The 23,904-nt window shown below is 38.8% G+C and overlaps 1 pseudogene across 1 annotated transcript; it reads left to right on the top strand.

The window, feature by feature from the left end:
* The first annotated feature begins 4,533 nt into the window (after nt 1–4,533).
* Nucleotides 4,534–5,501, top strand: LOC308356843 (olfactory receptor 1P1-like; annotated as a pseudogene). Its single transcript has one exon. The product of its transcript is annotated as an olfactory receptor 1P1-like (transcript).
* Nucleotides 5,502–23,904: the final 18,403 nt, after the last annotated feature.

The raw sequence follows: 23,904 nt of genomic DNA, 5'->3' as shown, positions 1-23,904 counted from the left end.
GCCCTGCTCCACTATTTGCCATGACACTTGCAACCACCTCCCTGTGGAAGGTTATAGTTATGTGTCCCCCTGATGTCTGGTTGGCCATGATACTTGTTTTAACAGTGAAGTTGAGTGGACATGATGTGTACCCATTCCAAGCAACAGCTGTAAATTTACCATTGCGCATTTTTATAATCTCTTGCTCTTTTCTCTTTTCTCTTAAGAATGGCATGTCACAAATAAAGGCTGTTTCTTCAGACTGGATCCCAGAATAAAGAAGATGCATGAGTCCATGCTAAGCAGAACTACGTACACCTTGCTGTTGACATGTAATGTAAGTGAGGAAATAAACCTTTGTTTTTTGTAAGCCATTGTGATTTGAGGATCGTTTCTACCACAGTACTACCAAGAGAAAAATGATTAGCACAACATTTATTTTTCTTTGTGGATGTGGCTTATCCTTTATCCATCTCTACCAGTGTTATTCTTGGTACCTTGTATTGTCCAAAGATTATTCATTTCACCTAGAACTACACATTTCTTTCCATTGACTCTAGCTAAGTAGTCTTTTGATTTTAGATAACTTTTTTTTTCAATTTATGTCCCTCTCATCATTTCTTTTTTTTTTTTTATTTTATTTATTTATTTGAGAGAGAATGAGTGAGAGAGAGCATGAGAGAGAAGATCAGAGGGAGAAGCAGACTCCCCAAAGAACTGGGAGCCCAATACGGGACTCGATCCCGGAAGTCCGGGATCATGACCTGAGCTGAAGGCAGTCGCTCAACCAACTGAGCCACCCAGGCGCCCCCTCTTGTCATTTCTTATTCTGTTTATTTGTGTTTCTCTCTTTGCTCCCACCTTTATTTTTGCTTGATTAGATTAGCAAATGATTTATCCATTACATTGGTTTTTTTTCAGTATATACAATTCATATACCATACAATACATCCAAAGTGTATGGTTCAATGGCTTTTATTATTTTCTATATTCACTGAATTTTGTTACAACCACCATAATAAGTTTGCAACATTTTAACTTAATTTAATTTATTTATATGACAGAGAGAGACACAGCGAGAGAGGGAACACAAACAGGGGGAGTGGGAGAGGGAGAAGTAGGCTTCCTGCTGAGCAGGGAGCCCTATGCAGAGCTCAATCCCAGAACCCTGGGATCATGACCCGAGCCGAAGGCAGATGCCCAACCATCTGAACCGCCCAGGTGTCCCAGTTTACAACATTTTTATCACCCCAAAAGGAACCCTATAATCATTAGCTATCACCCTCACTCATCTATCCCTCCAAGCCTTAGGCAGCCACTAATCTACTTTCTCTCTATATAGATTTACCTATTTGGGAAATTTCATATAAACTGAATTATATAATATGTTGTTCTCTATGTCTGGCTTCTTTCACTTAACATAATGTTTTCAAGGTCTGCTTATATGTATAATCATGTATATGTACTTTGTTTCTTTTTATTTCCAAATATTATTTCATTTTATGGATATGCTATATTTTATTTATCCATTCACAGGTTGATGAACATGTGGATTATTTTTAGTTTTTGTCTGCATGAATAATACTGCTATGAACATTTGTATACAAGTTTTTGTGTGGATATATGTTTTCATTTCTCTTAAGTATACCTAGGAGTGGAATTGCTGGATTATTCATATGGGTAATTCTATGTTTAGCCTTTTGAGAAACTGTCAGAATGTTTTCCAAAGACACAGAAACATTTTACATCCCCACTAGCAGCGTGTAAGGGTTCCAATTTCTCCCCATCCTCAATGGGGATGAGAAGTACTGTTTGAGTGTGCTTTGGTGTCAGTCATATCTCAGAAACTCTTGCCTAATCTAAAGTCATGAATATTTATGCGTATATTTTCTTCTAAGATTGCTATAGTTTTAACTCTTATAGTTAGGTCTTTGATCCATTTTGAGTTAATTTTGTATGATCTAAGGTAAGAATCCCATTCATTCTTTTGTAGATGGAGAGCCCATTGTCCCAGCACCATTTGCTGAAAAAGACCAAAGAATTGTTTCATTTTTACTTTATTTGTTTTCTGATTTTCAACTCTACTTTTGCTTTAATTTTTTCCAGTTCAGTTTATTTTTGTTACTCATTTTGTGTCAGATGCTTAACTCATCTATTATTTACTATTATTCATTTAGGTATTTAAGGCAATGAATTTTCCTTTAATTACTATGTTAGCAATATTCTGTAGACTCTGGTACATAAAATTACTATTATTATTTTCTGAATATCCTGAAATTTAGATTTTTATTTCTCCTTTGGACCTGAGAGTTACTTAATAGAGATATTTGAAACATTTCTTTCCAGATTGAAAGGCTATTTTTGTTTTTTGGCTTTGTTATTAATGTCTACTTCTACTGTAATTTGGTCAGAGATCATTAGTCGAATTATTACTGCTTTTGGGGATTTTTAAAAATTGTCTCTGTGGCCCTATGTATTTTTTTTGGTAATGTGCTCTACAGGAACTTGAAAGTAAGTATTTATTACTATTACTGGAACACAGTAATATATATTATACATACATATGTATGTATACATACATATGTATATATTCATACATATATTTATACACATATATTCACATACATATCTTATTATTTTTGTTTCATATTATCTATTCTTACTTTTTAAAGTGTTTTTAAAGATTTTTTTTTTTAAGTAAACTAACTCTACCTCCAACGTGTGGCTTGAACTCATAACCCTGAGATACTCACATGCTCTACTGACTGAGCCAGCCAGGCACCCCTATTCTTGTTCACTTTTAATCACTTGATCTGCCTTGGATGACAGAAGTTTATTTAAGCTGATTGTCTTTCTTACCAGACTAATAGCCCTGACCCTCTGTTCTCCTTATACCTGGAGGGACTTCTCTGATTGCTCAATTTTGGCCCTCAGCTTCTCTGTGCTCATCAGGAATCTGATCAGTTTCAGGAAAAACTTTGTTCAGTTCTTCCACATTATATGTTTTATGAAGGCAGGCTGTTCCCCTCTGGAGAGGCCCATGTTGTCCCACTGAGCCTGTGAAAGGGAAAATAGATTTAATTTTGGAGGAGTATTACAAAGCTCATTTAATGAATACAGCTAATATAAATTCTCCAACCTAGTCTTTTTCAGTAACAAAGGTGATTCTTTTTCTCCATCTGACTGACTGACTCTGTGACTAACCCTCAGTTGGCTCCACACATGGGAAATGAGCAGAATTTTCTTGTACTATTGAGCCTACTCAAGCTCTGATACCTCTTCCTGCTCAAATAGCTTTTGTGGTCCTTATAACATACAGAATAAAGTTTCAGTTTCTTTACTTTCCATGCCAAACACTCCCAAATTTAACTTTTAGTTCTCTTTCTGGCATTAACTCAGCCTACAATCCCTCCTCCACCTCACACTCAAAGCCCCTGTTCCCCATCTCTGAGCTCGTCTAGGGCTTTCTACTGCCTAGCTTTTATTCAAGAGTTTGCCTCAATGTGCTGCGCACATCCATCTGGCAAGATCCTGAACTATATTCCTTTGCTGCCACAGTCTACTTTGTCTCAGAAATGTGTGTGTGTGTGTGTATGTGTGCGTGTACATCCAACCAATTTTGGAGATTTTGGAGATTAGAGATGATGATTCCTTCTTTGTTGTTACAGATAACTGAAGAAGAGTTATCTGGACATATCTTTATTCAATAACTGATTGTTCAATTGATTTCTTGAGGAATGGATAATATGAAACGATCTTCAGAATACTGACTTTTGGTGGGGCACCTGGGTGGCTCAGTGGGTTAAAGCCTCTGCCTTCGGCTCAGGTCATGATCCCAGGGTCCTGGAATTGAGCCCTGCATTGGGCTCTCTGCTCAGCAGGGAGCCTGTTTCCCTTCCTCTCTCTCTCTGCCTGCCTGTCTGCCTACTTGTGTTCTCTGTCAAATAAATAAAATCTTAAAAAAAAAAAAAAGAATACTGACTTTTGGGCATGATGGGGTGGAACAGGTAGTCTGGGGTCTGAGAGAGTTTTGTTGTCAGCTGAATGCGTAGAGAACCATGAATCAAAATACCATGGGATTTTAACGTAGGTAGTTATGTCTGTCCCATTAGATTGAAAATTCTCAGGAGGTAAGGATTATCAGTGTCCTATCTATGTGGTACTCCACCAGGTCCAGAGCTCGTGCTTAGTCTCTGTTGAATGAATGAATGAATGAATGAGTAAATGAATGAATGAAAACTTCTTGACACCCCTGAGAATACAGCTGAAGAAATAGCAATTACAGCTAAAGAAATCTGGGATGGAAAAGAGTGTAGAGAAATAAACCAAGAAAGAAATCTTTAATTCTCTTGAATTGTATCTCTCACACTTCGTAGCCCATTAGTAAGTTTTAATAAAAATATACAGTGACATAGTATGTGATCAGTACAAGTACATTAAGGTTATTCTTTTTTCTCTAGAGTTCAGAGAATGGTACATTCATCAACCATCCAGAGTAAAGTATGTTTAGAGAGTTTTAATGGGTCTCACTGGAGGTGTCTTTCTCAGACTTCCGGGATCATGGCAGGAGGGAACCAGACCAGAATCTTTGAGTTCTTCCTCTGGGGACTCTCAGAGCGGCCAGAGCAGCAGCGCTTCCTCTTCCTGCTGTTCCTGTGGATGTATGTGGTCACTGTGGTTGGGAACCTGCTCATTGTCCTGACCATTAGTACTGATGCACGTCTCCACACACCTATGTACTTCTTCCTTGCCAGCCTGTCCTGTGCAGACATCCTCTTCACTTCCCAAGTGTGAAGCTCACTGTGCCCAAGGCCTTGGTGAACATCCAGACTCAGAGCAGGTCCATCTCCTACACAGGATGCCTGGTTCAGCTCTACTTCTTTTTGACTTTTGGGGACATGGACATCTTTCTCCTGGCCACAATGGCCTATGACTGCTATGTGACCATCTGCCACCCTCTCCACTACAAGATGGTCATGAGCCACCGGTGTTGCACCTTCCTGGTTACTGCCTGCTGGATCCTGACTAGTCTTGTTGCCATGACCCACACTTTCCTCATCTTCTGACTTTCTTTTTGTTCTAAGAAGATCATTCCTGACTTCTGTGATCTGGGACCCCTGATGAAGGTGTCTTGCTCTGACACTCAGGTCAATGAGTTTGTACTCCTCTTCTTGGGAGGAGCAGTCATTTTAATCCCCTTTGTGCTCATCCTGGTCTCTTATATCTACATTGTTTCAGCCATCCTCAGAGTCCCCTCTGCCCAGGGAAGGCGCAAGGCCTTCTCTACCTGTGGGTCACACCTTGCAGTTGTTGCCCTGTTCTTTGGGACAGTGATCAGGGCTTATCTGTGCCCCTCATCATCTTCCTCCAACTCCATAGAAGAGGACACAGCAGCTGCTGTCATGTACACAGTGGTAACTCCCCTGCTGAACCCCTTCATGTACAGCCTGTGGAACAAGGACATGAAATGTGCCCTGGTGAGATTTCTCAGGGGCAAATTCTTCTTTTCATGGGGTCAGTGACTTCTGTAGTGATACTGCAGGTGTCCTCCATCCCCTCCACAGAGGAGCTTCACAGAAATTTCTACCTCAGGTTTTTCACTTCTGACTCCCACATATGCCTTATCATCACTTCCTTCCCTGAATCCCCTCATGACTTTGATATTGTTGAGGAACATCAAGATTTTACATCATGTTTTAAAGTTAATATGTTAAGAGTTGCTTATTTACTTATTTATTTTACCTATGACTTTCCACAAGGAAAAATGCCTTTTGCAATGTTTTTAATTCTTGAAGTCTGTATAGGCTTTTATGCTAGTTCACCAACATTCAATTAGTGAGGTCATGGGGAGTAGGTTATTGATCAAAATATTAGCAAGTAAAGTCAATATTGGACAGCAAAGAGCTTACAACTTCGAGTATATGTGTGTGTGTGTGTGTGTGTGTGTACAGACACTTTATTTTTTCTTACAAAAATAAGTAATTATATATACATGTATGTATGTATATATATGTTTATATATATAAACACTTATTACTTCAAGGTTGTGAGTCAAAAATCTTTGTAACTGTTAAAGCTCTCAGCATTGTCAGTGAGCAGAATTTTGAACAGTTTATAATGAGAAGACAAAATAAATAAATTTAAATTAAATATTATGGCAACGCTTATGTAGCTGTTCTCTGAAATTCTTCCTTGTCTGCTTAAGTCTTGGCTGATTGTGAATGCTGCTTTTCATATCAGCAGTAAAGGAATCTTGTGTGTTCTAAAGGTTCTTTATGTTAAAACTTGTGGCCTCTAGACTCAACGAAGACCAAATCAAAGATAACCAAAGCTTATGATTTTTATTTCTGCTATGAAAAGTCAGAATTACATACCAAGACAGAGTGAACACAAAATCATTGCCCAAAGTTGAAGCTACAGAACAAATTCACTGCAGAGCTTTGTGAGGAAAGGGCTCTAGATTGGCGCCCAGGAGTCCCAGATCTTAAACTCAGTGCTTCTACTTATTTTGTCTGAGTCTAGTCTGATATTTTTCCTGCCTACCTAACTGGAACTTTGTGGGGGAAATGCCTATGGTTTGGCTATTATAATATAGAAACTCCAAATGATTATAGATTTTAAAAGCTGGACATTTATTTCTTCCTCATATACATGTAAGATGTTGGCTACAAAATCATCAAGGATTCAGGCTAATTCTCTCTTGGTTTTCTGCAACCCTCAAAGAATGATTCCATAGCCATTAAACTTCTGCCTTGGTCTTCATTTCAACCAATAGGAAGGGAGAAAGGGTCAACTGGAGGATCCAATGATTCCCACTGAGGAAAAAACCTGGAGAAGTGGCACTCACCTCTTCCATTTATATCCTATTGGCCAGAACTTGGTCGCTTGGCCTCAGCCAGCTGCAACTGGGCCTGGGAAATGTATTCTTTATACTTGGTGGCCATAATCTAATATTATATTAGCATGGACAAAGTACAAACCTTATATTAGGGGAAAACCAGACATCTCTGCTATAGTCAGGTGCCATGATGGCAATTAAAAGCCCTGCTAGCATGAAGAGCTCATGAAAACAGGAGAGTGTGTGGGCACTCAGTCACTCTCCAAATCTTCGAGGCTATTGGAATACAAGCTAAGGAGGTGTCTTCCTCCTAGTGACCACAGATATTGTCAGTGGAGTGGCAACAGCAGGAATGGCTGATAATAATTATGTGGAATCTGAGACATTCTTCTTTAGGATCACCCTGTCCCCTTCTCCTCCTCTAGGTGAGTACCTAGAGGACCAAGCTAGGGCCTGACCTTTGGATCTTCTGAAAACCTATTACCAAACAGGGTAATGATGTTCCTGGTGAACATAAGTTCACATGTGAAACTAACCTGACATCTGCAAGTACAAATAGAATAAATATAAATGAACAACATATACCACATGAATCTAAATTATTGGAAAAAACCTGATGAATATACTCAAGGATATTAGGGAGGATATTAAGAATATGAAACATAAAAAGAACAAATTGGAAGTATTAGTTAAGAAACATAATAGCTGAAGTTAATAATTCAACAGATGAGATAAATAGCAAATGGATACACGTAAAGAATGGATTAGTGAATCAGAATTAGAATACCAGGTTGTGTAACTCTCTTAAAGGCAGCAAGCAGTGAAGAATAGAAATATGGAAAAATAAGGGGGGTGGGGAGTTAGAGAGATAGAGAATATAAATAGAAGTGCCAACATTTAGAAAATAGGAGTCCTATAAAAAGAAAAAGTGGATGGAAGGAAATATTTCAAGGACTTCGTTTCATTCTTCTGAATGAAAGAGCCCATGAAGTTCCAAGCAAAGATAATTAAAAGTATCTCTAAATTCATTGTAGTGGAATTAAAGAACACCACAAAGAGAACATTTTTTTTTAAAGATTTTATTTATTTATTTGACAGAGAGAGAGATCACAAGTAGGCAGAGGGAGGCAGAGAGAGAGAGGGAAGCAGAGAGCCCAATGCAGGGCTCAATCCCAGGACCCTAAGATCATGGCCTGAGCCTAAGGCAGACGCTTAACCACCAAGTCATCCAGGCACCCCCAAGGAGAATATCTTAAGTTTCTAAAGAGAGAGAGAGGATTACAAAGGAACAATAAGAAGATTAAATTCAGGTGTGTCAATCACATACTGGATATAGGAAGATGAATAAAATTTGTAAAGTATTAAAGAAAATAAATATAAAAATTAATATCCATCCAAATATTTGCTTACATGTTTAAAAAACATCTGAAATAAAATTCTAAAATGCTAAACAGTGTCAACTCTCTGTAGTAGATGCTAGTAGGGGAATATAAGGACAGGAGAGCATGATAAATAACTTGTCTCTCTCGGGCAAAATAGAGAAGTATTTAAGAGATCCATGGATATAAATTAAAATCATGTTTTTTAAGTTAAGGGAAAACATCTTAGCTTTTAAAATAGATGTGTAACTTTCAAACCAATCTCAGGGAAAAAAAAAAAAGGCCTCTTAAATGGGAAACAGTGAGAAAAAATATCAGAAGAAAATACAGCAAATGGAAATGATTTAAGTTTGAGTTTCTTATTCATATTATATCAGCACCTAACAGGGAATTCCCATCTTTTTAATAAAAAATAAAGTATCAGTATATATGATGCTATGAAGGAAGTCTTAGTAAGGTGTTTTTTTTTTTAATTAAGATTTTATTGGGGCACCTGGGTGGCTCAGTGGGTTAAGCCTCTGCCTTCAGCCCAGGTCATGATCTCAGGGTCCTGGGATCGGGCTCTCTGCTCAGCTGGGAGCCTGCTTCTGTCTCTCTCTGCCTGATTCTCTGCCTTCTTGTGATCTCTCTCTCTCTGTGTCAAATAAATAAACAAAATCTTAATTTTTTAAAAGATTTTGTTTTTTTATTTGACAGGGAGACACAGTGAGAAAGGGAACACAAGCAGGGGGAGTGGGAGAGGGAGAAGCAGGCTTCCTGCCAAGTAGGGAGCCTGATGCAGGGCTTGATCCCAGGACTTTGGGATCACAACCTGAGCTGAAAACAGATGCTTAATTGACTGAACCCCCAGGCACTCCAATTCTCAGTAAGTTCTAAAAAAGAAATATGTGTGTGTTTTCCACATATGAACTATGATGCATGTAAATATGTTCTCTAATTGTAATGCTCTAAGGTTAGAAATTAATAATTAAAGAAAAGCTTTAAAATTACCAAATATCTAGAAATTTAAGAAGGTGTTACTAAATATGAAGCGAAGTATACTAAGTAAACTTTGGGTTCAAAAGAAAATTGTGAGAGAAATTATGGAATAATTGGAAACAATAAAGAAACAAAAAGAGAAACAAACTATAAATCAAAAGCAGTGATAAAAAATAGCTTTAGTTTTAAATAAACTTAACAGGAAAGAACTGCAGTTGGAACAAAGGATCTGAGTATTCAAATTAATAAAGTGGGAGACAGAGCAACAAGAGTAATCTTAAAGGAACAAAGAAAGGGAAGAAAGATAATGGCAGAAAACAGTAAAATAAAGAATTGCAAAGCAGCAGACATCCTCAGCAAAGTATTATCAAATAGAACTTAGCAAATTGAAAGTTTATATAAAAAGAATAATACATCATGACCAAGTAGTGTTTATTCTGAGAATGTAAGGCACATTCGACGTTTAAAATTCAAGAATTTCAGGGGCATGTGGGTGGCTCAGTTGGTTAGGTGTCTGCCTTCGGCTCAGGTCATGATCTCAAGGTCCTAGGATCGAGTCCCACCTCAGGCTCCTCGTTCAGCAGGGAGCCTCCTTCTTCCTCTGCCACTCCCCCTGCTTGTGCCCCCCTGACAAATAAATAAAAAATAAAATCTTTTAAAAATGTAATATAAAATTCATGAATTTAGTTCCCTGTATTATCACTGAAGAAGTGCACCAGGTTTGTATGTAAGATAATCCATGCGTTTTCACTCAGATCCGTAAGCTTCCCATTTCATTCATCTCCCATTCTATAATTTGGGGACTCCAGTTGTTGTTAAAATGCACTGAGCCTCACTTATTCCCAAGTAGGGTAGGTATACAACTCAATATCCTTCAAGGTGTTGGCCAGTATTAGCTGGAAAGTTTTAAGCAAAAGAGTAGTGAAACAAGATACAGTCCCCATTTACTGTAGATTGTCTTAAGGTTATAAATAAAGTTTGTCATCTCTACTCTCCGATACTCTTTCTAGATTCCTCTCACCTTTGCTACCAGTTTGGCAGGTCTGGGTTGATGCCTGGTAGAATATATGAGGCCTTCATGCCTGAAGGGTTTGAGCTCTTCCTTACTCTCCTCTTTTTGTGGTGGGTGACTGAAATTGCTCATTAGCATTCATTACTGTTCATAGAAGCACTAAGAAATACCCGAGTGAGACTCTAGGTTTAAGACATATTATTTCCTGCCCCCACGTGGAATAGCAAGCATAAGTCTTCATGCTAATCCTTGTCAATCATCCTAATTAGAAAAGTGACACCCATCTTTCCCTGTGTCCCTGCTGCACAAAATGTCAGAAGGCAATCACAGATTTTATTTAGTGGATCCTTCAAGGGAGTAAGGGTTTTATACTTTGTTCAAACTGGTAAAAGGACAAAGGACTAGTATCTAGAATGTATAAAGATTTCTCAAAAACTCAACAGTTAAAAAATTACAATTAGGGAATGAGCAAAAGATATAAACAGGTTTTTACTGAAGAGAATACACAGATGGCAAATAAGCACCTGAAAAGGTGTTCAACACAAGACACCATTAGGGAAAGGCCCATTGAACCACATTTGTCAGAATAGCTAAAATAAAGTGACAACACCAAATTCTGGTGAGGATGTTGGGAAACTGGATGACTCATACTTTGCTGGTGAGAATGTAAAATGTTACAGTCAGTCTGAAAAGTAGTTTGGCAGTTTCTTATAAAACTAAACACACAAGTACTCTACAACCCAGCAGTTGCATTCCTGGACATTTATACTAGAGAGATGAGAACTTATGTTTACTCAAAAACCTGGACACAAATGTTCATAGAAACTTTATTTTAGAACCAATAAAAGATTAATATCTAGCCAGTAAGAAGCTTCTTCCAAAGAAAGGTAGAAAGGAAGTCTAGAACAAAGGTGGGTGAAGTCTATGAGACGGAAATTTCATAAGGAGAAGCCCAAATTGTTAGCAAGATATAAAAAAATGTTAAACCTTACTGGTAAATCAGAGAAGTGATGAGATGATCTTTACATCAATCAAATTGCCAAACTATACCTGATGATGCCAAGTTCTGGTGAGAATATGAGAAAGGGAGAAGCATCATGTACTGTGATGAGAATATAAACTTGAAGAGATAATCAGAACAGTCTATCAGGACATGACAAATATTAAAATTAACTCTATATAGAAAAATTAAAATTAAATATATAGAGATATATTTTTTATATTTGGATATAGATACACTTTTTAAAAATTAAAATGAGCTATATATAGCAAAATTAAAATTAAATATATTTATATATTTAGATATATGTATATGTATGTGTAAAATTCTGCTAAGTACCAATAGATTGCTCTCTTGATTCCCTGGTTGTATTTATAAACATATATGTATATATACACACACATATCCATCTGTCCATCTGCCCATCCAACCACCCATTCATCTATGCATCTATCTATCATCTATCACCTATCATCTATCTATGTAGATCTTAGATAGATCATCTCTCCTATTACCTAGCAATCTCATTCCTGGGCATATTAGAGAATGTCTTTTTTTTTTTTAATGATTTTATTTATTTATTTGAGGGGAGGAGTGGGAGGGGGGAGGGCCAGAGGGAGAAGCAGACTCCCTGTTGAGTAGGGAGTCTCACCTGGGGCTCGATCCCAGGATCCTGAAATCATGACCTGAGCTAAAGGCAGACACTTAACTCACTGAGCCACCCAGCCCCTAGAGAATATATCTTTTTTAAAAAATTTTAATTTTATTTTTTCACTATTCCAAGATTCATTGTTTATGTACCACACCCAGTGCTCCATGCAATACATGCCCTCCATAATAGCCACCATCAGGCTCACCCAACCCCCCACACCCCTCCCCTCCAAAACCCTCAGTTTGTTTCTCAGAGAATATATCTTAAGTTCTATAGAGAAACATACACAAGGCTATTCATTACAGTGTTGTTTGTAGCAGTATGGAGTTAAGTGTTCATCACTTGGGCAAATGGATAAATAAAATCTGGCAGATACCTACAGTGGACTACTGTGTAAAAGAAGTATCACTCTAGCTATACATAGAGCCACATGAATAGATGTTCTCTGTCATTTTTACAAGTGTGATTACAAATACAAGGACTGGCACATGGAATAAAAATAATTTTGTATCTACTAAGTTTTATTAAATCTTAAAACGTTATCCTTGTATATGTGTGTGTATTTAAATAAAACATTACAGTTACAGCTGAGAGAACTCTTGAATTCCTAATTCCATTCCAGTTTCTCCTTCCCCAGAGGTAACACTATCATTAACTTTGGGTTTGTCATCCTTATGCATGTTTTTATAATTTTACTTGAAAGTTGTGTAACCACAAAAGGATTTAGCATGTTTTTTTTTAAAGATTTAATTTTTGACAAGGAGAGAGAGAGAGAGAGATCACAAGTAGGCAGAGAGGTAGGCAGAGAGAGAGGGGGAAGCAGGCTCCCCACTGAGCAGAGAGCCTGATGTGAGGCTACATCCCAGGACCCTGAGACCATGACCTGAGCCCAAGGCAGAGGCCCAACCCACTGAGCCACCCAGGTGCCCCTAGCATGTTTTTCATATTTCAAAATTTTATTTCAATGGTACCATCCAGTGTGTATTCTTAAACTTACTTTTTTCACTCAGATTATGTTCTTGAGATTTGACCATGTTGATACGCGTGCATACTCAATGTCATTATTTTTACCACTGTAATAGGTATATGCTACTATTTGTCTATTCTCCTGTTGAACATTTAGGTAATTTCTAGTTCTTCACCATTGTAAACAAAGTTGAAATAAACTTTCTTGTACATTTCTCTGTGGGTACATGAATGAAAGTTCTCTAGAATATGCTGATAAGAATGAATTGCTGGAAGGCAGGCCAGGTGCACTTTAAGTCTTACTAGTGTATGCTGTTGGTGCTTTTCACTGGTTAGGTCTTTACTACCCCCCAGCTGCTGTGAATGTTGGCTGTTAATGGCTTATGACTGCTCTTTCTCTAGCTGGAGAAGTTAGGCACTCTCTCTTTACTGCCCTGGGAAGTGGAGGGGCAGCCAGTGTCCAAGGGCTAACACTTGGTAGACAAAGATGGCTCCTTACCCTTGGATAGAATTGATTTGATGGATGCAATTCATGTTCTTGAGCTCCTTTCGAGACCAGGTTGAAGTTAAGATGCTGAGTCCCTACTTACCTCCATCTTCTTCTGAGGGTATGGTTTCAATAAACTGCTCTCATACTTCCCATGAGCCATTCTGCCTCCAGGGAACCTGACCCAAGATAACAATAATGTATTGCTAAAGACTCTCTAAAATGGTTGTATTGATTTATACAGTTAAGCTAAAGCTCAAAGGCTGAGAAAGAGAAAGCTATTCAAAGAGTTGAGGGAAGAGTGTCCAGGCAGAGGGAAAACAAAGGCAAAAACCCTGAGATGAAATAGCTGTGTGAATTCAAAGAACTGAGAGAAAACCAACATGGCTGAAGTTCTGGGAACATTAGGAAGAGAATTATAGTGGTTGGGGTTGCAGATATATGTAGGAGTGAGACTAGGTAGGGACTTATATTTTTATATCTATATCTATATCTATATATATATACATATGTATAATATATATTATATTACTTACTTTTTTCTTTTTTCTTAAAAATTTTATTTATGGGGCACCTGGGTGGCTCAGTGGGTTAAAGCCTTTGCCTTCGGCTCAGGTCATGATCCCAGGGTCCTGGGATCGAGCCCCACATCAGGCTTTCTGCTCAACAGGGAGCCTGCTTCCCCCTCCCTCTCTGCCTGCCTCTCTGCCTACTTGTGATCTCTGTCAAATAAATAAATAAAATCTTTAAAAAAAAATTTATTTATTTGAGAGACAGAGAGAGAGAGAATGGGGGGGAGGGCAGAGGGAAAGAAAGTCTCAGGCAGAATCCCTGCTGAGCATGGAGCCCAATGTGTGGCTTGATGCAAGTCTCGATGTAGGGCTCAATCCCAGGACTCTGGGATCATGACCTGAGCAGAAGTCAGACTCTTAACCGACTGAGCCACCCAGGCACCCCACATTTTTTCCTAATTGTAATAGGAAGTTCTTGAAATGAGTTAAGCAAGAAAGTGATAGGGGCCAAGTTAAGCGTTAAGCAAATTACTCTGGTGTATACAGAAAATGGATTGGAAAGAGATAGGAGTAGCAGGGAGTTGGTGTCTGCTGAACAAGGAAAATGAATCATAAAAATGAATCATAAAATGAATCATAAAAAATAGTGCAAAAATAAGAGACATGATGGGATCTATAGCACAATACTATTTACGTATATAAAATACACTGACATGTAAAGACGTACATGGGTTTACATGGGTATACTGAAGTGGTTGTCTATGTGGGGGAAGAGGGGAGTGAGTGGAGATTGGAGCCTATAAAAGTCAATAAAGCCAGAGACACACCTGGAAAGGAATAGTGGTGATAATGGGCTATGAACCGAGGGTCTAAAATTTACTCAACTCTGGACTCAAAGGAAACAAAAATCAAGACTACAGCAACCACACACTTCCCCACCACTCTTTTCAGTCTCCTTCTGAAGAGCCCTGTTTGGGATGTGAAAGAGCAAAGATGGTGCCCCTCTTTGCTTCAGAGAGTTGTAATAACTTGCTGTTCTGAGGTCTCCAGGACCAGGTTTCCAAGAGACATTCAAATAATCCAACCTTTTACTTACCATGTGGACTTCACTGGGTTGCGGAGACCTTCCCTCATGATTGACTTCAGCATTGGAGTCAGAACCTGAAGGCCAGAGGAAGCAGAAATTCCCTGGAGCCTCATTAGTGAGGAAACAGATGGAACCCTGAGGATTCTGGAGGGACGCTCCTGACGCAACCTTGCAGGTTCCTCATTCCCCTGGGGGCGTCCATGTAGCGGGTCCTGTCTCTGGGCTCCAACAGAATCCAGGCTGGGATGTCTTGTTATCTCCTCTTTGCACAAGTTTATATCCTAGTCCCAGGAGACTGAAAACCTAACTTCCACTAAGTGTGCTATAGCTCTGTGCCTCAGTGCCCAGGGCAGGGAGCAATGCCTACTAGGTATCAGCAAATGTCTGTGGATTAAAAGCAATTGCCTGAATGCTCGACTGAGGGCGAGGGTCTTGATGTTTTCCTTTAAGTGCTCGTGGAAGCGTACGGCATACTCTGCGGATGTATTTGTCCATTCGTGTTTAAAGAATTTGTTACAGTGGCTCCTTTGTTTCTCTGTGTAGCTTTGGGAGACTTAAAGTCCTGGAACCAGAAAGTGTGTTTCAGGAGGAGTGTATGTCCGTTTTACCCAATGGCGAGCTGCTCTGAGGGGCTTCAGAGACACCTTCTCAGACGCTGTTGAAGAAACTTCCAAACCTAAATTTGTGGAACAAGCTTCTGTGGGCCCTAGTAGTGTCTTAGTAATTAACATCTGAGCTGAGGGGTACAGAGGGAGCCAAATCTTGCTGGATGGAGCCTTAACCAAGTAATCTCCCAATAGGCAAAGACCAGTAATGTCCTCTAGCCCCACGTCTTGGGCTGGGCCCTGGGGATATTGATAAGAATGAATGATTCTTACCCAGAGAAGGCCTAGATCTTGGTCCAGTGGGAAACAAACACAAGTAAACATCACCTCTAATCCCATCACCCAGAGATGACTGCTTGTAACATATCGGTATATTTACTTCTAATATTTTTTGTGTGCATGTAGAGTTTTCCTTTTGTCATCTTATCGCATAAGAAATTTCCCATGCCCATAAACATGCTGCATAATATTTCACCTGTTATAACTGATGGGCATTTAAGCTCTTTTTATTTAAAAAAGTATAAATAGTATTGTGATGGATATCTTTTTTTATAAAGCTGATTTCATTTTGGATGATTTATTAGGACATGTATCCATAGCAGTAGAATTGTAGGGTCAAATTATATGTCTCTATGGCTCTAGGTATCTTGTATATTTATGCCATATCCAAATCCATGCCACCATCTAAGAGGTCTTATACCTAAACATCTTCTTGCCATCTCCTCTGCTCAGCTCTCAGAAGTTCAAACTCTTCCCTATGTTAATTCATTATGCTCCTTCCTCAGGTCCTCCAAGTCAGAAATAAGAGATCATCCTTGATTTTACCCTTTCTTATTCTTTTTTCTTTTCAGTGATCTATTTATTTTTTGAGAGAGACAGAAAGAGAGAGAGAGAGAGAGAGAGAGAGCAAGCAAATTGGGGGTTGGGGGGTGGGGAAGGACAGGCAGAAGCAGAGAGAGAAGTTCTCTGCTGAGCTGGAGCCTGATGTGGGCCTTGATCCCAGGAGCTTGGGATCATGACCTGAGCAGAAAGAAAGAGTGGGATGCTCAACGAACTGAGCCACCCAGGTGCCCAGAGTTTACGCTTTCTTATATCTCTAGGGCCCAGTCCGCTATTGAGCTTCATGATTTCATCTCCAAAGGTAGATAGATCATCTCTTCTCCTCTCTCTCCTACTCTCATCCCAGTGCAGTCCAGCTCCCCCTACTCACCTGGGCCACTGCTGTTCCTGTCTGTCTCTAAACTTTTATCCTCATGGCAGCCAGAGTTATCCATTCAACCTAAATCCAACCAGCCCACTCCACCAGCTGAAAATGCATTGCTGACTTCTTGTTGCAGTTAGACTAAAAGCAAGAATGACTCCCTGGTTTCATTTGCTCCTGTGTACCTCCCCACCCCCCAACCTATGCCACTCATGGATTTGCTGACAGAGCACTGGCTTTCTCTCAGTCCTTGAACACACATTTTCGTGCCTTTGCAGATGCTGTTCCCTCTCTCTGGAAAGCTCTTTCCCTGACTCCCTGAGGAGCTGGGACCCTCTCAGCCATCTGGTCTTGGCTTGAATGTCTCTCAGGGAGATGGTCCCTGACCAGCCAATCTGAGAAGGTGCCCATTCCTCCCCCAGTTATTCTCTATTTCAGATGACTGCTTCCTTGGGGCACTCATCGTTGTGATTGCTTTCTTCCCTGGATTCTGCTTTTAGAAGATCTCTCCTGTATTGGTCTGTAAGCTCCATGAGGGGAGGCACCTGTGTCCGTCCTGTTCACAGTGATTTCCCCAGCACCTAACCCAATGCCTGCCATCAATAAATAATACAGGAATAAAGCAAGAAGGAAGGAATTTAGAACCCCAGGCATGAGTGTAACTGAGGTTGTTTTTTGATGAGAGGTGGGGAGGGTGTCTGTGCTGCTCCCAGAAGGGGGTCCAGCTTGTAAAGACTGAGTGCGGGGACTTTGGCAGCAGGAGAAAGGTCAATTATACAAACTGACTCCCTGGGGTGGCTGGGTGGAGGCATCGAGACACCTGTGACCACCTCATAGTTTGACCAGTGGAGGGTTTGTTATTCTTAGATTTGAAAAGTGGGGAAACTGAGGCCTAGAACAATTCAATAAATTACCTGTGGCCCATTGAGTAGTGGAACCAGAAACAATCTGGATCATTCATCCTCTTCTCCAGCAGTGGGTCTGTGTGTCTGTCCCAGATGAGGACTGCAAATGGAGACATTTGTTTTACAACTACCCACTATGAGACTGGAAGCACTTTTCTTGAAATTTGTTTTAAGATAGTAAGCTCGCCATCAAAGAGGAGATACAAAGGCAAGACAAAGTGTTCTCTGGACAGGGATGTTAAAATTCCAGTTCCTCTATTTAGAGGATGTGGAGGGGGTAGATAGGCTTGTTTGAATCTGGAATCCTTTCATCTCTGAGTCAGTGGTGCTAGGAATTTGGTCAGAGAGAGGATAGGCTGAGGGGATCTGTGGCTTGGGACATCCAAATTCATCTTATCCACCTAAAATAGGGAGGGAGGGGGGCAACAGGGGAAATGATAAAATGAGAGAAGAGGGAAGGAAAATCTGGCTTACTCCTTGTAAACAAGACTCATTTCCCAAGATCTTTGTTCACTGGAGTGATTACCCATGTTTGTCAGAAGCAGCTGCCTTGGGATTGCTTCCCTGAATTAACAAATAGGTCTGAAAACAGTCCTGACTCAGCCACTTCCTTTCTGAACCCGGGGCTCAGGCAGCAGTTCTTGGGCCCCCCAGCCTCGAGGGCGTGCCCACAGACTTACAGTTTGTCTCTGCTAGGGGATCAAAGATCCAGGTACCAGCTCACCTGCTTTTCACCTTTACCCTGTTCCAGCCCCGAGTTCCACAGTCTTACTTAAGATCCTTATGTCCTGACTCTAAATTTTCGTTGAATGGAGGAGAGAAGTGGAGGCAACAGAACAGAGTGAGCTCTAAGAGCAGCACAGAGCAGTGAGTAGGGTTTGGACGTCATAGCCTCTCTCTTTCTTCCTTCCTTTTCTAATCTCTTCTCTCCTCCATTTTCTCAGTCACACAAACATACTCACGTTCTTTGAAAATTCTTCATATAATCTAACCCTCTAGTATTTTTTTAAAAGATTTTGTTTATTTATTTGGCAGAGAGAGACACCGCAAAAGAGGGAACACAAGCAGGGGGAGTGGGAGAGGGAGAAGCAAACTCCCCACTGAGCAGGGAGTCCGATGTGGGGCTTGATCCCAGGACTCTGGGTTCATGACCTGAGCTGACGGCAGATGCTTAACTGAGCCACCCAGGTGCCTCTAACCCTTTAGTATTTAAAGGTAAATAACAATCCCTCCAATCTTTCTGGCGCTCTCCAGTTTTCAAAGTGATTTCATGTGCTCTGTTGCACATGATTCTCAAACCAGCAAGAAAGGCTCCCCTGGTGGGATGAGCCTCCTCACAGTCCTGCAAACAGGGAGCAACACAGGAGGTACCAAAGGACACTTTTCCAACATCAAGTTTGGAACACTTTTCCATACCACCCTTATACTCTCTGCCTTCACTGCAGAAGGGTTTGTATCTCTAAGGGCATCTGACCACACAAGTGTTCAGAATCCACTGAGTCTTACAGACCCAGAACAGCATTTCTGCACAGCGAGAATCACCAGGTGACTTCTAAAAAGGACTTGGTCTTCAGTGCAGAGCCACTGAATCATCTCAAAGAAGGGGACCTGAACATCTTTTTTAAAAGCTGCATCACAGGTGATTCTGATGCACACTAAGATGTGGGGAACACTGGCCTTGAGGGCAAGGAAGCAGATGGGCCAATGTTCCTGAATGTCCTCTGGCTTTCCCCAGTCTTGTTACCTGTCTCTGACCCTTGTTCTGGTCGGGAGGAGTCCCAGAGGGCCCTGAGTCCAGGCACCAGGCACCCAGATGGCTGGGGAGGGTGCTGAGACACACCAAGTCCTTGCCACGCCTTCCCCGTTCCGCCTCCTCATAGTCACAACACAGGGCCCGGCATCACTAGCTCAAGCCAGGGAAAACCACACATTTTCTAGTTTATTGTGTAAGAGTAAACTGGAATTTTAATTAAGCAGTTATTATAAATATCTTTCCACATATAAATGAGAAAAATTTTAACATCACTTATGGTCTTCCTAATCTCTGATTTAACGGATTATGCAATTTTTTAGAACAGATTTATTTTTTAATTTAATTTAATTTTAAAAAAGATTTTATTTATTTATTTGACAGAGAGACATCACAAGTAGGCAGAGAGACAGGCAGAGAGAGAGAGAGGAGGAAGCAGGCTCCCTGCTGAGCAGAGAGCCTGATGTGGGACTCCATCCCAGGACCCTGAGATCATGACCTGAGCTGAAGGCAGAGGCTTAACCCACTGAGTCACCCAGGCACCCTAGAACCACTTTTTGAGATGTAAGTCAATACTATTAAAATTAACCCATTTAAAGTATACAACTCAGTGGTTTGAATATACTCACAGAATTGCACAACTGTCACCACAATCAAATTTTAGAACATTTTTGTGACTCTCAACAGAAGTCTTGGCCCATTAACAGTCACTTCCATTTTGCCCTTCCCACAGCTCCTGGCAACCACCAGTCGATTTAATGTCTCTATGGATTGCCTATTCTGTAATTTTTTAAGCAAAGTTTCTTTTTACTATTATTAACAAGGCTCTAATAAACATATATACATTTTTTACATTTTTCCTGGTAACATCTTTCTTAAGATAAATTTCTAGAACTAAAAATTGCTTAATCAAAAGCGTGTCCTTTTTTTGTTTGTTTGTTTCCAAAGTCACAAAATGACATTGTTGAGTGTACATTTTTCTCCTTTTTGGTCTGTGTGGAAAATACCCAGTAATGTGGAGAAAATATTTTTCAAGAGTAATTGTGTATGTGTTTGTGTGTATGCAAATGTACTTTAGAGCATACTTCTATGACTTTCAGGAAATATAAAATTAAATTTACAAAAAAATGGGAAAACCGAGTATAAACAGTCTGGTATTTGTGTCAGTGCCCAGCATGATCACAGTGATTTCTCACATAAAAGCAGGAAGTTCCCAAATCTCAAGTATCTTCAATAACTGCCAGTTTAATTTATGACCCGTGTCTTTCCTTCTTCAAGAGATAATTTTCTCTTGTGATTTAGCTCCAAAAAGTCCATTTTGCTATTTCCTTGAGGTATTGAGTTAATTTAAAAATTTCTTTCTCTTGATTTACCTGTAATGAAAGCTGTGAAAATTAAAACATGTTTCACAAATGAGATTGGCAAAGGATGAATGAGCCTAGGACACTCTGGCAATATGTATGAAAATGAAAAGTATGTGTCTTTTTTACCATAACTAAAAATATGTCCAAACTATATGTACAAAAGTATTCACTGGTATATTTTTGTAATGGGGAAAACGGGAAAAAAATCTAAATATCTATCAGTAGAATATTTATAAAAATATGTATAATATAATCATAAAATGCAATAGTATGCAACCATTAAAAAGGACAAAAATACTGATTTAGAGAATGTTCTCCAGGATGTTGTTGAGTGAATAAAAATGATTTAATGAAAAAACAAAACTGAAAGAATTCACCAAAATGTTAACAGAATGTGGGGTAGTTTTCACTTTTGTTTACATTTTTCTTGTATTGCTTGAATTTTTCATAATGAATTTTTTGTTGATATTTAATAGATTGCAATATAGTAAAAAGGTAATTTTATTTGGAAAAAATCCATGGAATATCTTTAAAAATTTATATTTAAAATAAATAAATCTTTAAAAAAATAAAAAATAAAAATAAAAATTTATATTTATATTTAAGCGTAGGGAAGACATTTCAACAAATTTCAAATAGAAGTTAACAATAAGTGAATACAAGTTTAAGATGGAAGTTAACACAGATGTCATTATAAAAAGGAAAAAGATTGGCTCATACAATAAGAAGATAGGGACCAATCTTACTTATAAATAAGAAAACTATGGTTTAATGTCAGTGAATAGGCACTAAAAAAGCATCAGATAAAAAATGTCACACCAATATCTGATTATTAAAATACTATCATAAAATAAAAATAAAAAGATAATTGCTAAATATATATATGTTTAGCTATACACACACACACACACACACACACACACACCCTTTTTTACTTAAAATCTTTTAAGGCTTCCTAATTGCACTTATAGAATAAAGTTTTAAAACCTTAACAAGATTGACTGCTCAGGACCCTGCCGACCTGCATGACCTCACATCTCACCCATACCCTTCTCATTCAGCCACACTGGTCCTTATTCATTACATAAACATGGCAAACCCTTCCTCAGGGCCTTTGCACACACATCTCTACCTGCAAAGCTCTTTGCTTAGGGCTTCATAAGACTGACTGCTTTTTGTCCTTCATGTCTCAACTAAAAAGACATTGAAATGTAGAAAATGGTGAGTTAAATCCAGTCTAGTTATATTCTCTCATTTTTAATTTTCAAAGTTTTCGTTCCACATAGGATAGATTTTCCAAAGGAAAGAAAGACACAATAAACTGTTTTAATCTTAAATACCTTAAAAATGTTGTTGGTCTAATGTTTTCCCCTAAATAGACAGTTATCCCAATACCATTTATTGAATAATGCAACCTTTCATATGCAACCCATCATTTTAAAGTACTACCCTAATAATCCACTCAGTCCTGCCTGATTTGGCTCTGCTTCTAAAGCTCTACCCTGCACTCGAGCACCATTACCACACTGGTTCAGAGTCCTTTATAGTTGGTAGACAAAGTGTCCCATTCTTACACTTTTTCAAGAATTTTCCTGGTTTATTTTCATATGAAATTTAGAATAGTCTTTGTTTCCCAAAAATCTTGTTATGATTTTGACTTCAACTACGCTAACTGAACTTCAGATTAATTTAGGAGAATATGCGCCTTTGCATTATTCCATCATTCTATTTAGAAATGAGTAAGTCTGTCCATTTATTATTAATTGGAAAAAAGGATAATTGGAAGGTCCTGGCAGATTCTTAACATCTTAATGCTTAGAATATTGTATTGATAATGTGAATAGAATTGTTTCACCTTGTATTTTCACCCCATGATTGTTTACATATATTTATTTATAGTAGTAATAGGCAATATGTATTGAGTGCCCACTACATGCCAGCTCTTTGTGTTAAGCACTTTATTGCTTAATTTTATCTTTGCCACCACTCACTTTTCACATGAAGAGAGCGAGTCTTGAGGAGCTCAGGTCACTGGCCTGAAGTTTCACAGCAAGTGGCGGAGCTCAAACACAGATACCAGTATCTAATAGCCCAGTCTGAATCATGGCGTTGTATGGCTTACTGGGAGCATTCTTGGTTTGGGGACTTCTCCTTGTGTGACTGACCACTTTACAAAGGCTGCTTTGTATTTCTAATGGCATTTCAGTTGATTGTCATAGGTTCCCCAGATAGAACATCCTATCAGCAAATAATAATTTTACCTTCTATTTTCCAATGTTTTTATTCTCTCCCTTTGTCCAACTGTATAATAGCCATTTCTTACAATACATACACTGGTTTTAGATATACTTTAGGAATCTATTTGATATCATCACATAGAGATCTTTAAACATTTCTCAGGTATTATAAGATGATAGAATTTTAAATAAGACATAGACATTATTCCTGTAATATTGAGTATGCCAGATTAGAAATTGCTGGAATGACAGAATTGCATAAGGATTTTCCATGTTATATGTTTGTGCCTATTATTAGTTTGTTGTTAACTTAAAATATTATATTTTTAATTTTTAGAGGAGCCTCCATACTGTTTTCCACAGTGGCTACACCAGTTTAAATTCTCACAAGTGTTCCCTTTTCTCTACATTCTTGTAAACATTTCTTGTTTCTTGTCTTTTTTTTAAAAAAAGATTTATTTATATATTTTAGAGAGAGAGAGTAAGCAGGAGGGGCAGAGAGAGAGGGAGAAAGAATCTGAAGCCAACTCCACATTGAGAAACAAACAAAAACCAAACAGACCCTTAAATGCAGAGAACAACCTGGTGGTTGCCAGAGGGGATGTGAGTGGGACCTAGATTAAGAAATATCAACTTCCATTTACATAATAAGCCACAGATATGAAAAGTACAGCATAGGGAATATAGCCAATAATATTGTAATAATATCGCATAGTGACAGATGGTGACGACATATACTGTGGTAAACATTGCAGAATGCACAGAATTGCCCAATCACTACCGTACACCTGAAACTACTACAACATTGTATATCAATTATACTTTGATAATAACATTTTTAAATTATAAAATTTAGTCAGGTATTTTAATGCTAGGAAAACAATTAATTTCGCTTACATGAATGTCTATGTTCAGTTGAGGACACTTAATAAACAAACATTTATTGGTGCCT

The sequence above is a fragment of the Martes martes genome, assembly GCF_963455335.1.
Source record: "Martes martes genome assembly, chromosome: 16".
In the NCBI taxonomy this organism is placed as follows: Eukaryota; Metazoa; Chordata; class Mammalia; order Carnivora; family Mustelidae; genus Martes; species Martes martes.
The sequence above is the reverse complement of the archived record's forward strand: the minus strand, read 5'-3'. Positions and strand labels throughout refer to the sequence as shown.